General features: G+C 38.4%; 1 protein-coding gene across 15 annotated transcripts in view; it reads left to right on the top strand.

Annotated features, from left to right (window-relative positions):
- The window catches only part of SGMS1 (sphingomyelin synthase 1), a 331,989-nt gene that overhangs the window by 257,225 nt on the left and 59,125 nt on the right, over nt 1–15,639 (top strand). The window lies entirely within an intron of this gene.

Genomic DNA, 15,639 nt, shown 5'->3' with positions numbered 1-15,639 from the left:
GCATAGCGAGAAGTTAAATGGCTGTTAACATCCTAGTCTCTAAGGTACGGGTACTGTAGAGCTCGACTAGTAATAACTATCTTATAGAAGGCTGATTTTCTAGTTATCAATACTTTAACACTTAATGATGCTCTGATACTTTTGTAATCAGTATTTATGCTCTATGAAGTAACACAGTTCTTATTGTTACTATCCCATGTCTCTGAATAACGACATGGCTTTCAAAAGCTGAGGTTAAATTCACAAAGGCTGTGGTGTAGTAATTACTTCTATGATCCTTCATGTGGTGAGAAGTGTTTAAAGTCCAGATGCCCCCAGGATTAGTTTTCCATTTATTTTCTGGTTTCTTTAGGGTTAGGCTTATTTTTTAAAAGGAAGAATGTATTTTAACTACCATATGTTAGGTGTGTTAGAAATCTTCTCCTATCTACACCTGAGTGTAACAGCAGAGGCAGCTGCAACCAGTTTGATGTCATGTGTCAATCGCCTAAAAATCCTTGCAAGAGATCCTGGCAAGCAGAAGGTGGGGATTTTACAAGAGAAGATTAAATAAGGGAGGAGCCTCCATGGCATGGAACAGGTAATTGGCTCTTGCATCATGGGGTTCTCTGCCAGAAAACAAGCACAAATGTCTTTGGGTTCTCAGGCCCCACTTGCAATGCTAGTTTCTGCAAGGAAAGATGAGATGAGTTAAAAGGGATGTGCTCTTTGTTCTTCCATGCCTTTCCCCCAATCTGACATCTTTCCAGCCTACTCCTACTCCCACAATGCTCTAACTCACTTTTTCCCCCCTCAGATCTCAGATTTCTTTGTCTTAAGCCATAGTGCTTGTTTTGCAGAAAAATAGTAACTTACTTAAAAAATAATAGTCGTGATTGATTTCATGGAACATGCATAAATTCCAGGCACTAAGTACTTTACTTGCATTATTTCATTTCATCTTCTTTATAACAGCTTTGTAACAGCTTCACAAGTAGTTTTGTCTTTAATGGACACTGTGGAAACTGGGGAAGTTAAGAAAACTTGTCCACGGTCACATGGCAGGAACTCGTAAAATGAACGTTGGAACCCAAGTCTACATACCTCCAAAACTTTTGTTCTTATTTTGGATTTTACCATAACAATAGCTGCCATTGGTTGACGGCATGTTCCCAGAACCACCGCATAGAAAAACAACTTTCTTAAAGAATCATGGTTTGCATTGCCCCAATATGATGTATAAAGGTCATGTAATTAACTCTTGATATGATTACTGAATAGGACACAACATCACTTCTAGGTATTCTTGCCAAAAATGCATAACTTTCATCATGAAAGCATTTGAGAAACCCAAACTGAGAGACATTCTACAGAATAACCATTTCAGTTCAGTAGTATTAAGGTCATAATGGCAAGGAAAGATTGGGGAATTGCCATGTATTGGAGGAGATTAAAGAGATTGTGGGAATAGAAAGAGGAGATTGGGGGAAAATTGGTGAAATTCAAGTATGATCTGTTTTTAAGTTAATAATATAGCAATGTTAATTTCTTGATTTTGATAGCTACTGTGATTAAGTTGTTAATACAAGAGAAATGTTGTGAAGGGTATTCCTCAGTCTTCTATTATTTTAACTTTTATATAAATCTATACTTATATCAAAATAAAAAATATATTAAGCCATCTGAGATCAATATTATTTATTCTCTGTTTAGAGATGAGGCAACAAAAATTTCAACTGTTAGGTAACTCACCTAAGATCATACAAATAGTAGTTATTGTTAGTGAAGGAATGAGGAAGAATTCTAACTCAGTCTTGGAGATTTCCAAAGCTCATTTTAATCACATGCTTTATGGCTGCCTCATGTTTAAATATGTGTGTTCAAAACATTAGTTAAACTCCACCCGCATTAGACAGCCCTTATAATAGGAGGGGGAAAAAAAAGCAGCAACTTTGTGCCTGTTGAAAAAAAGCAACGCATATATTTCATTACTATTATAAAATTACATGACAAATTTTGTGTGTATATATGGAGCAATATTAATAGAGAATTTTATACTTAAGGGAATTTTAAATCAAAGTTATATAAATTTTTACCAGCAAAAATGAGAACTATTCATTATAAAACTGTTCTTATTTTTTCAAGTAATTTCTACATCCTACATCTCCAAATTAAAAATATCATGTTTCTGTCTCTTCTTGCTACCCAGCTCTCTCAAACTTTTTTCTATAAATGTCATTGGCACAGTGAAGCTAATACTGTTTAATGCAAAAGATCCAAGAAGAAAGCCATATTTTTGTCTTATTAAAAGATTGATATTTTGAGGGGGAAAAATGGATAAATTGTTTTAAAACTTCAAGCCGATTAGGAGAATACAAAAAAAAATCCTCTGTAAGTTTTAAAAATCTTTATAAAATATAATTACAGTGGAAGTCTTTTTAAACTTTAAAAGAAAAAAAGAAGTGGATCAGTTGGCTTTGTTCAAGTCTAAATAATTTAGTGGTAAATTGTGGATAATTCTTTGATGTATAGAACTGTGGCACTATTCTAGTGCTAAATATCTAACTTGAGGTTGCTTAGTTTCTGAGCCTCCGTGTCCTCAGCTGCAAAATGGGTACAATAAACTTACCCAAAATTTTGGCTTAAAGAATTGGATAATTTTATAGTTTATATACCTTAACATAAGAGATTTAAGCATTCGATGTTTTTTTTTTTCTTATTAAGAATCTATTGTACTGTTGCTCATAACTCCTGAAGTTAGCTTGCTTCTAAAGACTTTGACCTTTGTTATTTTGATTTACATGTGCTAGGTATTTCAAGGAAAGTCAGCAAACAAGTTTCTCTTTGCCAAGATATTACACCAACCAGCATGTTGTGGTACTATTTTTTAATAGTATATAATTCCTTGTGGCCATTTGATAAAACCAGAAGCTCATAAAATGAAGCCCAGAGTGACAGACCGAGGAAATTTAGTTTGGTAAAACCAGAGCTACTTCCGGGGGTGCTTTGAGAGGAACTCTTACCTTGGATCTGTCTGCTAAATTTAGTCTGTCACTTAACAGTTTCTCTTCTCAGTTTCTATTGATAATAGAGGACATGGGAGTGTGTCTGAGGGTTTTTAGTGGGGAGAGGGAAAGTGTATGTATTGGGGGAGGGCATCCACTTTTAAAATAGCTATTTATTTTTATTTATTTATTATAGCCTTTTATTGATAAGATATATGTCTGAATCACTTTGTTGTCCACCAGAAGCTAACAAAACAAAACATAGTAAATTAACTATACTTTAATTGATCAATTAAAGTGCTTAGTTATTAATTAGGTGCTTAGTTATTCTAGACACTATTAATGATAATTCCACTCCATTCATTCATTCATTCAACAAATATTTATTGAAACCCTATGCTGTATTAGATGTTATACTAGTCCATTGAAGGTTTTAGGTACGACTATTTATTTCTACTCAAGTTTGGAGTATTTCGAAATAAAAATTTTCCATTAGTTCACAGATACTTCTTGGGACTTCCCTGATGGCTCAGATGGTAAAGCATCTGCCTATGATGTGGGACACCCGGGTTTGATCCCTGGGTTGGGAAGATCCCCTGGAGAAGGAAATGGCAACCCACTCCAGTACTCTTGCCTGGAAAATCCCATGGATGGAGGAGCCTGGTAGGCTACAGTCCATGGGGCAGCAAAGAGTTGGACACTACTGAGCGACTTCACTTTTCACTTCTTTGAGTATTATGGGTCGTATGTGCTAATGGATTGAACAGGGGCAGATAAAGCTTGCCAGTGATGTCTTTGCTGGAGTATATGTTGTTGTTAAGTCACTCAGTCGTGTCCAGCTCTGAGACCTCATGGACTGCATCACTTCAGACTTCCCTGTCCTTCACTATCTCCCAGAATTTGGTCAAACTCATGTCCCTTGAGTCAATGATTCCATCCAACCATCTCATCCTCTGTTGCCCTCTTCTGCCCTCAATCTTTCCCAGCACCAGGGCCCTTTCCAGTGAGTCAGCTCTTTGTATCAGGTGGCCAAAGTATTGCAGCTTCAGCTTCAGCATCAGTCCTTCCATTGAATATTCAGGATTGATTTCCTTCAGGATTGACTAGTTTGATCTCCTTGCAGTCCAGGGGACTCTAAAGAGTCTTCTCCAACACCACAGTTTGAAAACATCAATTCTTTGGCGCTCTTTATTCTTCTTAATGGTCCAGCTCTCACATCTGTACATGACTATTGGAAAAACCATAGCTTTGACTATATGCATCTTTGTCAGCAAAGTGATGTCTCTGCTTTTTAAGATGCTGTCTAGGTTCATCATAGCTTCCCTTCCAAGGAGCAAGTGTCTTTTAATTTCATGGATGCAGTTGCTGTCTGCAGTGATTTTGGATCCCAAGAAAAATAAAGTCCGTCACTATTTCCCCATCTAATTTTTCCCCATCTATTTGCTGTGAAGTGATGGGACCAGATGTCGTGATCTTCATTTTTTGAATGTTGAGTTTTAAGCCAGCTTTTTCACTCTCCTCTTTCACCTTCATCAAGAGGCCTTTTGGTTCCTCTTCACTTTCTGCCATTGTGCTGTGCTTAGTCGCTCAGTCGTGTCTGACTCTGAGACCCCATGCACTGTAGCCCACCAGGCTCCTCTGTCCATGGGAATTCTCCAGGCAAGCATACTGGAATGGGTTGCCATGCCCTCCTCCAGGGGATCTTCCCAACCCAGGGGTCGAACCCAGGTCTCACACATTGCAGGCAGAAACTTTACCATCTGAGCCACCAGGGAAGCCCCTGCCATTAGGGTGGTGTCATCTATATATATCTGAGGTTGTTAATATTTCTCCTGGCAATCTTGCTTCCAGCTTGTAATTCATCCAGCCTGGCATTTTGCATAATGTACTCTGCATGTAAGTTAAATAAGCAGAGTGACAGTATACAACCTTGCCGTACTCCTTTCCCAATTTGGAACCAGTCCGTTGTTCCATGTTCAATTCTAAGTGTTGCTTCTTGACCTGTTTACAGGTTTTGCAGGAGGCAGATAAGGTGGTCTGGTATTCCCATCTCTTTAAGAATTTTTCACTGTTTGTCGTGATCCACACAGTCAAAGGCTTTAGCATAGTCAGTGAAGCTAGAAGTAGATATTTTTCTGGAATTCTCTTGCTTTTTCGATGATCCAACAGATGTTGGCAATTTAATCTCTCGTTGCATATAGTATGATGGAATTGAAGTTTACTGGTAGCTTAAGAGGGCATGCACAAGGAGTAGGTTTGGAGAAGAGTTGAAATTTGGTTTTTGGACTTTTTAACCTAGTTAGACAGGAACCCTGCTGTATGCATCCTTGTCTCCCAGGATGCCCATGACAATGCTTTATGCATAGTACACACTTAATTAATGTTTGATTTTATTTGGATTCAGTGATTTGGCTTTTATTAATATGTATACTTTTCAGTCTTTGGCTCTTTAGTGCTGGCTTTGTTTATGCCAAGAAGAAAAGCTCATTATGAATATAAATAGAAAATAAATTTGAGCTGTATTTTCAGTGAAGTTGATATGCCTCGCACCTTGCCAGAGTGCTTTGTTAATAGGCTCTCTGAATTCTGATCATCAAGTTCTGTAATGAACTGGATCTCTATAATACAGACTTAGCTCTTTACAAAAAGAACTTAATTTAGGTGTGCAGATCTTTTATTATGCGTGCGAGTTGATTCTTGTAGCACAGGTGTGGAGCATAATCAGATGTGGATTAGAAACCCACAGGATTGCCACTGTTATTTTATGGTAAGAATGTAGTTTTCAGAAATACTTTGAAGTGCCGTTTTGGGCATTTTAGGGGAAATTTTTATTTGCCCTCCCACTTATTGAGACACTGAGAGATTCTTTTGTCCTAGATGTAGTCTATCATTGTTCCTAGTCATTTTTCCAGTTTCCATCTTTGTGACTGGTGTTTTATGTCTTTACAAATTAAATCCATATTTTCCCCTGCTCCTCTTTCTCTTTTATACTGAAATAACTTGTGACATTTGAAAGTTAAATTATTTGATCTCACATTTTACATCTTTAGATCATTTGACAGAATTTTGAAATGCTTTTAATGAGCTATGTCACCTTTTCAGGTTATGATAACACAGTGTTCTCATTGTATGTAAAACTGACATTTTGTCAAATGGTTTAGGTATTAATGCATATAGAATTTTGAAAGAAAGATGAGACTACATGATCTGAACATTAAGAAGCGCAACTCAGAACAGTGATACTTGTAGTTCTATTTTAGTGGCCAGGGCCTAATAAGGAGTGAGTAATTAGGGACTTGCCATCTCCATGCATTTGCTCAGATGTGCCTGTGTTACTATTCCAGCCAGTGTCTCAACAGCTAATGCAAATTAATGGGAACAGCGCATCCAAAAAGGATCTGGGAGTTGCACCTTCAGAAGCAGTTGGGAAACATCTGTAAGGTCTCATTTTAGGCTCTTTCCCACTGTGACACTTAAAGATCTGACTAAACATACTACTGAGGAGGGTTTTGGTAACTTGGAAAAGTGTGAGGGCCTAATTATAGGTAGAAAATGGCTGTGTATACAATTTTGGGGGAAAAAAACAAATATTTTGACTTAATTCATTATAGTATAAATATGAAATTATAAATGTTTGAATACCTTTGCTTTTTGTGTTATGGCATTGACTCTGCATTGTCTTTTAATTTGCTCATAACAAAGAATAAAAATTAAGGAACCTCTCTGATCCTTCTCTTTAGGCATAACAACTGGATCGTGATTCCTTTTCTATGTTTAAGGAATTAAGTTCCTACCAGCAGGGATCAATGTTATTTTCTTCTTGTATTAAAGAAAGTCTAAAAGGAAAAAATGGTATGATTAAAGGAAGTATGTTTTCCCATCTGAAAAACATGTAAAACATCCTAGCTGTATTTCTTTTCAGAAGATTATATTTTAAAGTAACTTTTTGATGAAATGGTTTATAGATTTATTCCTTTTTTTTTTTTTTAGTTAGGTGGGAGTTGTAAAGAATTATTGAGAATGATGTGGTCAGCCTCAGATGATGAAGAATCTGGGTTTAACACCTGTGTTCTTAGAATCAAATACAGTCAACTGCCTTCCTTCTCTAGTATTTATTTTTCACTCATGAAACAGATACTGATATTGAATGCCTACTGTGTGCTCGCTCCCAAGGATACAATAATGAAAAAAGCACAAGAGACCTTGTATCTTGGAGCCTCCATTTTGGCAAGTAAGATGATGTCGGTAAGAGGATGGTCATGAAAGGCTTGGTGAAGAGATGACTTATAGGAGTGGAGACCTGAAAGTTGAGTGTGGAAGTCTATAGTGAAGAAGAAGTAGGGTGAGAGTGTTCAGGTAATGTTAACAGCATGTTTCAAGGCCCTGGGGTGGCTGGAAACTGAAAATAGACTAGCATAGTTGTTGTGTAGTGCACAGTGGGGGTACTTGGTCATACAAAGGCAGGACCAAGTGTGGATTTTATTCCAAGAGCACTGGCAAGCATTGCAGGATTTCAAATATGGGAATCACACAGTTGAGGAAGTTCTCTTTGCTGCCCCATGGCAAGTGCACTTGGTTTGGACACAAGAACATCATTGAGGAGGCCATGGCAGTAATTTAAATGAAATGTAGTCTTGGCTGAACTATGATGGTTGTATGAAGTAAAGAGAAGTAAATAGATTTGTGGTACAGTTGGCAGAACTTGAATCCTTGGTGACATTTTTGCTGTTTTCAGTTATAGTTCTTCTTCATCTTTGCCAACTCAATCACTGAAGAATGGCACCTTGCTATTATATATTTATTTATTTTTTAACTTGTGAGATTTAAAAAAAATTTTGTGTGTGTTTGTGTGGCCTATTTGCAGTCAGGCCAAATCATTGTTTAATGATTTGTTTAAAATGATTAATGATTATTTAAATGATTGATTAATGATTGTTTAAAATCATTTCCTTAACTGATTTTTAAGAGCTCTTGATATTTGTGATCTATGACAAATGTAAAAAATATTTTGTCTTGTGTTGTTTGTTTTTTAATTTCATCTGTGGAATATTTTGATTGATATTTTTATGGTTGTTTAAAGCTGTGTTTTATACATTTGGTGTCACATCTATTAATGTTAAGAGATTTCAGAAATGCATGTGAACATGCATTCAGTTGAGATAATACTTTATATATGACTTATTTTGAAATTAGTTCACTATAACGTAGCATAGTAATATATGTTCAAGGCTTTTTAAGAACTAAGAATTTATTTTACCTGATGCACAATAGCTTTAGCTGTGCTTGTTCAGATCTTTGAATTTTATCATGCCTTAAATAAAGTTAAATAATTTAATAAGTTATGTAAACTTACATATTTTTGCATCACTGATTTAGTTGCAGGGTTCTAATTTTGTTGTATTAAGTTATAGTTAAAGAAGCCAGAAAACAAAGCCTATTACATTTCTATATAAACCAACAATAAATATTTAAGTGATTGTCTTAAGGTTAGTGCTTCTCATAAACTGTGTTCTTTAATTGTAGGCCTTTGCACTTCTTTGAGGTTCTGCACCCTAGGCATAGTCTTGTTTAGGTGAGATTGCGGAATAGCCCAGATACACAGTATGTTTGAGAGACTGTGGAAATGGCCATGTTACTAATTGTAGAGTTACTTGAGCCACGTTAGAATCACATGAGTATAGTGTAAGGAGCCTCAGTTGATGATTTAGCAAACAGGGGTTCTAGTTCTTGCAGTTTCACCCCTAGATGCTTAGGTGTAGGGTCTCTGTTGGAAGATGTCTCTCAAACCCTTCATAGTTTGGGAAGGGTGCGGAGTCTGTAATTTCATAGGCTTTCTGCTGCCCCCTGGTGGTATTCTACCTTAGTCCACCTCCACAGCTGGAACTTTTATAGATCCCTTTAGACCTGAATCTGTATTCCAGTGCTGACTGGCTTGATGAATGAGGAGCATCCCTTTTGTGCAGCTGAGCTTTGGTTCTGCTAACCATTGGCCAATTGATAAAGAAGCTCAGTGAAGGTGAACCCTGGAAATTTGGGAAATTACCAGATCGTTGGAGCCAGGAAGACAGCCTGTGATCACTAGACAGGAGTTGACCAGTTGATGGGTATTCATTTTGAAGAGTTAGTATAATTGCTGTCAGAAAAATGCTTAGTGTTTTGTTATTGGCTTTTTTTTTTTTTTTTTTTTGAGTGTGGAGATAAAGGTAACGAAGACCTACACTTGCTTTTCCTGAAATCCAGGGGCCTGGGGAAGGAGACTGGCACAGGGAGCCATTTGTGGGAGAATAAAACATGATGGGAACACGGACACCTTTCTGGCTAGGACTGACCACAGGATGTGCATTTAGGTGCCGTCAATTTAGAAGTTACCCCTTTAGATCACCTCTAGGCTGAAAATAGTTAAAACTCACCTAGCTCTCAAAGTTAGTATTAGGAATTTATTTTGGGACGTAGACTTGAACTTGATTTCTCCTATCTGGGCCTGTGCCTTGTTGCTGATTCTGCAGTGTGGGGTTGGTCACCAGGGTCATGTTCCTTATATTAGCTTTTTTTTTTTTTTTTTTTTACTCCTTGAGTCACATATATTTTTTATTAGTGTAGATTTAGAAGAGATTTGATAGATATTTTTCTCATTGAAAGGAAAAAGTTTTTGTTTCCCAGCCTGTGGGGATTTCTGATCCTCAGTAGACTATAAAAAGTTGTTTCACTTTAGATCAGGTTTTTTTTATTTTACATTAATCAAGAAATTGTGTCTTCTCTTGACCTACTATTAATCTGTTACCAACACTAGGCAGTCCCAGTGTAAACACCAAAGGTATACTTTAAATTAGTTGTGTTTTGTTATTCCATGTGGGGATCAGGGCCCCCATCAGGCTTCCGAAGCCTGTAGATTATTAAAAGTGGTGATGCTGGGCTTCTCTGGTGGCTCTGTGGTAAAGACTCCGCCTGCCAGTGAAGGAGACGCAGGTTCGATCCCTGATCTGGGAAGATCCTACATGCCACAGAGCAGCTTAAGCCCGTGAGCCCCAACTACTGAGCCTGTGTTCTAGAATCTATCCCGGGAGCCACACTCCTGAAGCCCACGTGCCCTAGAGCCTGTGCTCCACAACAAGAGAAGCCACTGCAACAAAGAACAGCCCAGCTCACTTCCATTAGAGAAAGCTCACACAGCAATGAAGACCCAGCACTACCAAAATAAAATAAAACCATTTTTTAAAAAAGTAGTCTTTGGGGACTTCCCTGGTGGTCCAGTGGTTAAGAATCTGCCTTTTAGTGCAGGGGATGCATGTTGGCCAGGGAACTTAAGATCTCATATGCCTCATGGCCCAAAAAAACAAAACGTAAAACAAAAGCAATATTTTAACAAATTCAATAGAGACTTAAAAAAAATGTGATGCTTCTGTTTAAAATTATTAGCACACATCTAACTAAAACTTTTTTTTTTTTTAACAATTTCTAGGTAGTGGAAGCATTCTGGGAGAGAATTAATTTAGAAACTGAAATAGTAAACCTTCTTGTACATTTTGACGATGTATGAGATGAGAAAAATACACTTGAAAACTGAACTGCTTTAGAAAATATGAGGAAATGGTTATTGTTTATAAAATATATCTAAAATTTATGGTACTGTTACTCTCCAGCAAATTTTTAGAGTAGTGACAGGACAAAGGAAAAGACTTTAAGCTTCTAGGGGAGGGAAAGGTGAGAAGGCAAATACACGGGAAAATTAATGGTGGAGAAGGGTTAGTGTTAGCAGGGTTTGTTATATAGGGTTTGCCAGCACCATCTCTGGGCTGATACGGTTTTAGACTCTTCAAGTTGTCTCCAGTGACTAACTTCTGTCCTTCCTTGTAGAGCGGGAAGAGGGAATATGTCTGCAAATTTATGCCCTTAGTTCAGTTCAGTCACTCAGTCCTGTCCGACTCTGCAACCCTGTGGACTGCAGCATGCCAGGCTTTCCTGTCCATCACCAACTCCCAGAGGTTGCTCAAACTCATGTCTGTCGAGTCAGTGATGCCATCCAACCATCTCATCCTCTGTTGTCCTCTTCTCCTCCTGCCTTCAGTCTTTTCCAGGATCAGGTCTTTTCCAGTGAGTCAGTTCTTTACATCAGGTGGCCAAAGTATTGGAGTTTCAGCTTCAACATCAGTCCTTACAATGAATATTCAGGACTGATTTCCTTTAGGATTGACTGGTTTGAGCTCCTTGCAGTCCTACTTTTGGGCAAATAGTGTGACAGCAGAGAGCTTTTTCTGAATCTGCTTCTGTTGTCAAGCCCATGTTTGGGTGCCCAATGCACTGTGAGGCCACACCAGATTATTGAAGTTTGGAGCTCAGAAAGTTTTATTGCAGGGCAAAGCAAGGATAACAGGTAGCTTGTGCTCAAAAGGCCTGATCTCCTCAATTCAGTTCAATTCAGTTCAATCACTCAGTCGTGTCCGACTCTTTTTCTTTTCTCAGGGAAGAGTTTTTATAGGAAAAATTGATTTGAGGGGCAGGGGAACTGCAGGGTGTTTAACTCCTCCTCTGGTTGGTTGCTGTAAGCTAACAGGCTGGTGTTCTGGGACTCTCAGTCATCCGTCTTCTGGTTCCAGCCAGTCTGGGGTCCACTGTTTGAGCCCAGTCTGAAGTTACCATCGTCAGCCTGGGGTGGGGGCCCTCCTTCCTGCAGAAGAACTCAGAGATATGTATCAGAGTATTATGCACCTCCCCTGAGGAGGAACTGGGACCCTGCCCTATCCTGCACTATTGTTTCTTTCTGTATTCCCTAATTCCCCTGATTAGTAACTGTTTGAATCTGCCCTTTGGAGCTCAGAGAAGGTCTAGGAACCTGAAAGCCTTTTCCCTATAAACAGGAAGGTGATACCAAAAGGCTCTTGTGCCTGGGAGGGCCCCACAGCATCCCGCTTGGTTTCACTTCTTCTCAGTTGCCTTCAGCTCAAAATAATCATTTGCCAGAGTAGTATATTGTGCTCCCCTTCAAGACCAGAACACGGTCTTTGTGCTTTAAGCCTGCAGTGGTCCTGGGACAGAAATACCAGTAAGGAATGTCAAGGATGGAGATTGGCAGTTGTGGTTTGAGGTACGTGCATACTAAGTCACTTCAGTCATGTCTGACTCTTTGTGACCCTGTGGACTGTAGCCCACCAGGCTCCTCCGTCCATGGGATTCACCAGGCAAGAATACCAGAGTGGGTTGTTGTGCCCTCCTCCAGGGGATCTACTCTACCCATGGATCTCTTAAGTCTGCCTGCGTTGGCAGGCGGGTTCCCTGTGGTTTGAGGTAAGGTGGAAGAAGACATAGCTAGGGTAGAGCTAGAGCATTCTGCAGGATTTTGTCTCCTTAAAAATAAGAAATAAATTAGTACAGAATAATAATAACAAACATTCTCAATCACTGTTCTTGAATATGTGCTGGACTCTCAGTATAAATTCATAGCCTGAGTTCTGAAAAATATTCTTAAATAATTTCTCTGGTTATAACTTCCCCTTTTTTCCCGTGCTCGCTCTTGAGCTCCTACTAGTCACATATTAAACTTTCTAGATGACTTTTTTTAACGTTCTTACCTTTTCTCTCAGTTTGCCATCTTTCTGTCTTGTTCTGCTTTCTGAGATATTTTTTCCAACTTTATTTTCTGTTGAAATTTTCATGTTTATCCTGAGTTTCCAAGACCTTTTAAAAAAGTGAATTTTTTGGGTACTGTTTTGTTCTTCTTCACTGTTTCTTTGAGAATGTTCATAATAGTTTTTCTTAACATAATTTCCCTGCTTAGTGTGTTCTTCCAAGTTCTCTTTTGTTTTAAGCTCTGGCTTTCATATTTATTAGAGTTTCTTCAAATGTCTATTAAATTTTTTTGACCCACTCTTATTTTTGAAAAAGCACGAAAAATGCTGTTTGAAAGCACTTTGCATGAGTGGAACTTGTTTGCATGGATTTCAGTGCAAGATAATCAGTGCTCTTTTCTCGTAAAGTGTCTGGAGTTCCCTGGGGGTGGGGGAGGTCTGCCTGGAAGTTTTCATCCTGGCCCCCACCATGCTGGGTGTTTAATGAGGTAAAGGATTAGGAGAGGTCTGGCAATGTCTATTTGTAACTTTTATTGAATCCATTGTAGTTAGTACCCCACTTTCAACTGTGTTCTGTCCCTTTTCTAGCAACTCTCCATTTCCCTTTTCCAGACAATAAACTTCCTGTCTTCTGTGGTGCTGGGGAGAGGTAGTTGTTCAGCTGTGGGAAGTGAGAATTGGAAGGTCACTTTTTTGATGGTCTTTCAACCAGTCCTATTTTTAGCTCCACCTCACCCCCCATTTTGCAATGTATCTATGCCTCCAATTCCTCATGCTCCTAAGGCCTCTTTTTACACAGACTGCTTTTCATTTCTCCTCCTTACTGGCTTAGGGTTTTGTTTTCTTGGGTTTTCTCTTAGCTACCACTAAGTCCATCTGCTACCCAACCTTCAAAATTAGTTGTTTCCTGTTCTCTTTGCCGTTTCCCCCCTCCTTTTTCATCCCTGTATTATCATTTCAGGAGAGTTTTAAGAGGCAGTGGAAAATAATGTGTGTACGTGTGTGTGTGTGTGCTCAGTTGTGTCCAACTTTTTATCATCCCATGGGCTGCAGCCCACCAGGCTCCTCTGTCCATGGGAATTCCCAGGCAAGAATACTGGAGTTGGTTGTCTGTTCCTTCTTGAGGGGAGGGATCTTCCTGACCCAGGGTTTGACCCCACGCCTCCTGCATTGCTGCTGGATTCGTTACCACTGCACCACCTGGGCAGCCCCCAATGCCCATGTTTAGTTAGATATTAATATATTTTTAAAAATAAGTTCCATCTTTTGATGGACTGGATTCCACTTTCCACTCCTTTTCTGCCTACAAAGAGTGTATGGGTACTGGATTGCTTGAGTTTGGAGGATTGGAAAAAACCTGTCAATTGCATTTAAACATATACTGTATATTTTTTCTCATTTCCCCTTCTCTTATGACCGCCCTTTAACCTTTTGCTTTCTCCCTTTTGTCCTGAAGTATCAGCCCACCACAGGCCAAGGAGAGAAGCTTGGATTTTCCTGTATTTTCTTTCAACACACCTGTCTTGTCTTTTCTTTTTCCCTTACCATGTCTTATTCTTTTATTAATGTTTTAATTCTCTTCTATATCATTAGTGTGCTCACTTAACCACCTGTTTAAACTTATTTTCTCAAGCTCATGTTTGTCATACCTGCTAGGTTTACCTTATGGTGGATTACGTCCTTATATGATTTACACTTTCTAGTAACTTGTTTATCCCTAACTGAGATTACTTTTTCCATGGGAAACCTGTGAACTCTTGCTTGTTGAAGAGTCTCTAAGGGGTTGTTGTGCATTTACTTCTCTTTTGTAATTTACATTAATTTCTTGAAGTTTCTTTAAAACAGAAGATAGTGAAACATGGCCTCATCTTTTTTCCTAAGCCAGTGACTTTTTCCACAGCCCTCATTTATGATAGATTCAGAGGGATGTGCAATCTTTATAATTCCAGCTGAACAAGCAGTCCAGTGGAAGCGTTTTAGCTCTTATTTTAAAAAAGCAGAATGGGAGAAAAAGAAGAGGAATGAAGTGAGGTGTGGTGGAAATAAGAGCCTGGATTGGCTGTTCCCAGGCTTCTTGAGGCAGATAGATCACCACTGTGCACATCAGCTGGACATGAGAGCTGATGGAATTTGGAAACATCAGTTATGTCCTAATAGTCTTGAGTGCTGCCAGATTGTATCCATGTCCCAGAACTACAGATTAACTTGATGAATGTTATTAAATAGCCCTGCTGTTTCAGACCTGGAAAGGCAGTTCATCAATTGAGTGGGAATAGACTCTTCAGAGATTTGGTCATTGTGTTCGAAGAATGAAAACCCAGGGGAAAACTATCGTGATTAGTTGTCATTAGTGTTATGCAAAGTTGTCCTTACTGTAATGACAAGGCAGAATTTTCACATGGGTTTTACATTTTGGCAGTAGGCTGGAGAGATGGATATTGAACAAAATCTAGATGATAGAAGAGTTGTCATTCTGATGGTTTGTTGTTGTTTTCTCTCTGAATTGATAGACAGTATCTGAGACCGGAATTTTTTTATGCACTTAGGTTCAGATTTCAGCTTTATCCTTGTCAGTGGTTTGGCTCATATCCTGAGACTATTATGTTTAGGGAATTTGATGGCTTTGGAACCCAATTATACAAAGAGGGCAAAAGTTCCCATTATTTAGAGAAATCTGCAAGCCCATTTCATATTTTTAAAGAAAGCAAATGTAGGAAGCATCTATTTTCGAATTTGCAATGCTGCCTACGCGTTTAAAAACATAAAACATACTTGAAGGAAAAACAAGCTTTTTCTTTTCTGAACACAAGTAATGTGTCTTTATCAAGGAAATTAGAAAACACTGGAAAAAATAGTCGGAAATTATTTCATAATTTTGTCACCCAAAGGTAACAGTTTAGAAGTGATCTACGCCTTGTAGACTTTTCTACTATGGATATTTATGATTCGTGTTTCCAAAAATAGTATCATTCTCTTTGTAACCTGTTTGACAAAACTACACGTACATACATACATATAAATATGTATCACAATAAATATAGAAGTACAGCCTAGTCTCCAGTGGAGGCTTCGTATTCTGTTATATCATGATG

This window comes from Dama dama, chromosome 15, assembly GCF_033118175.1.
Source record: "Dama dama isolate Ldn47 chromosome 15, ASM3311817v1, whole genome shotgun sequence".
NCBI lineage: Eukaryota > Metazoa > Chordata > Mammalia > Artiodactyla > Cervidae > Dama > Dama dama.
Note: the sequence above shows the minus strand (reverse complement) of the source record. Positions and strands in the feature narration are given on the sequence as shown.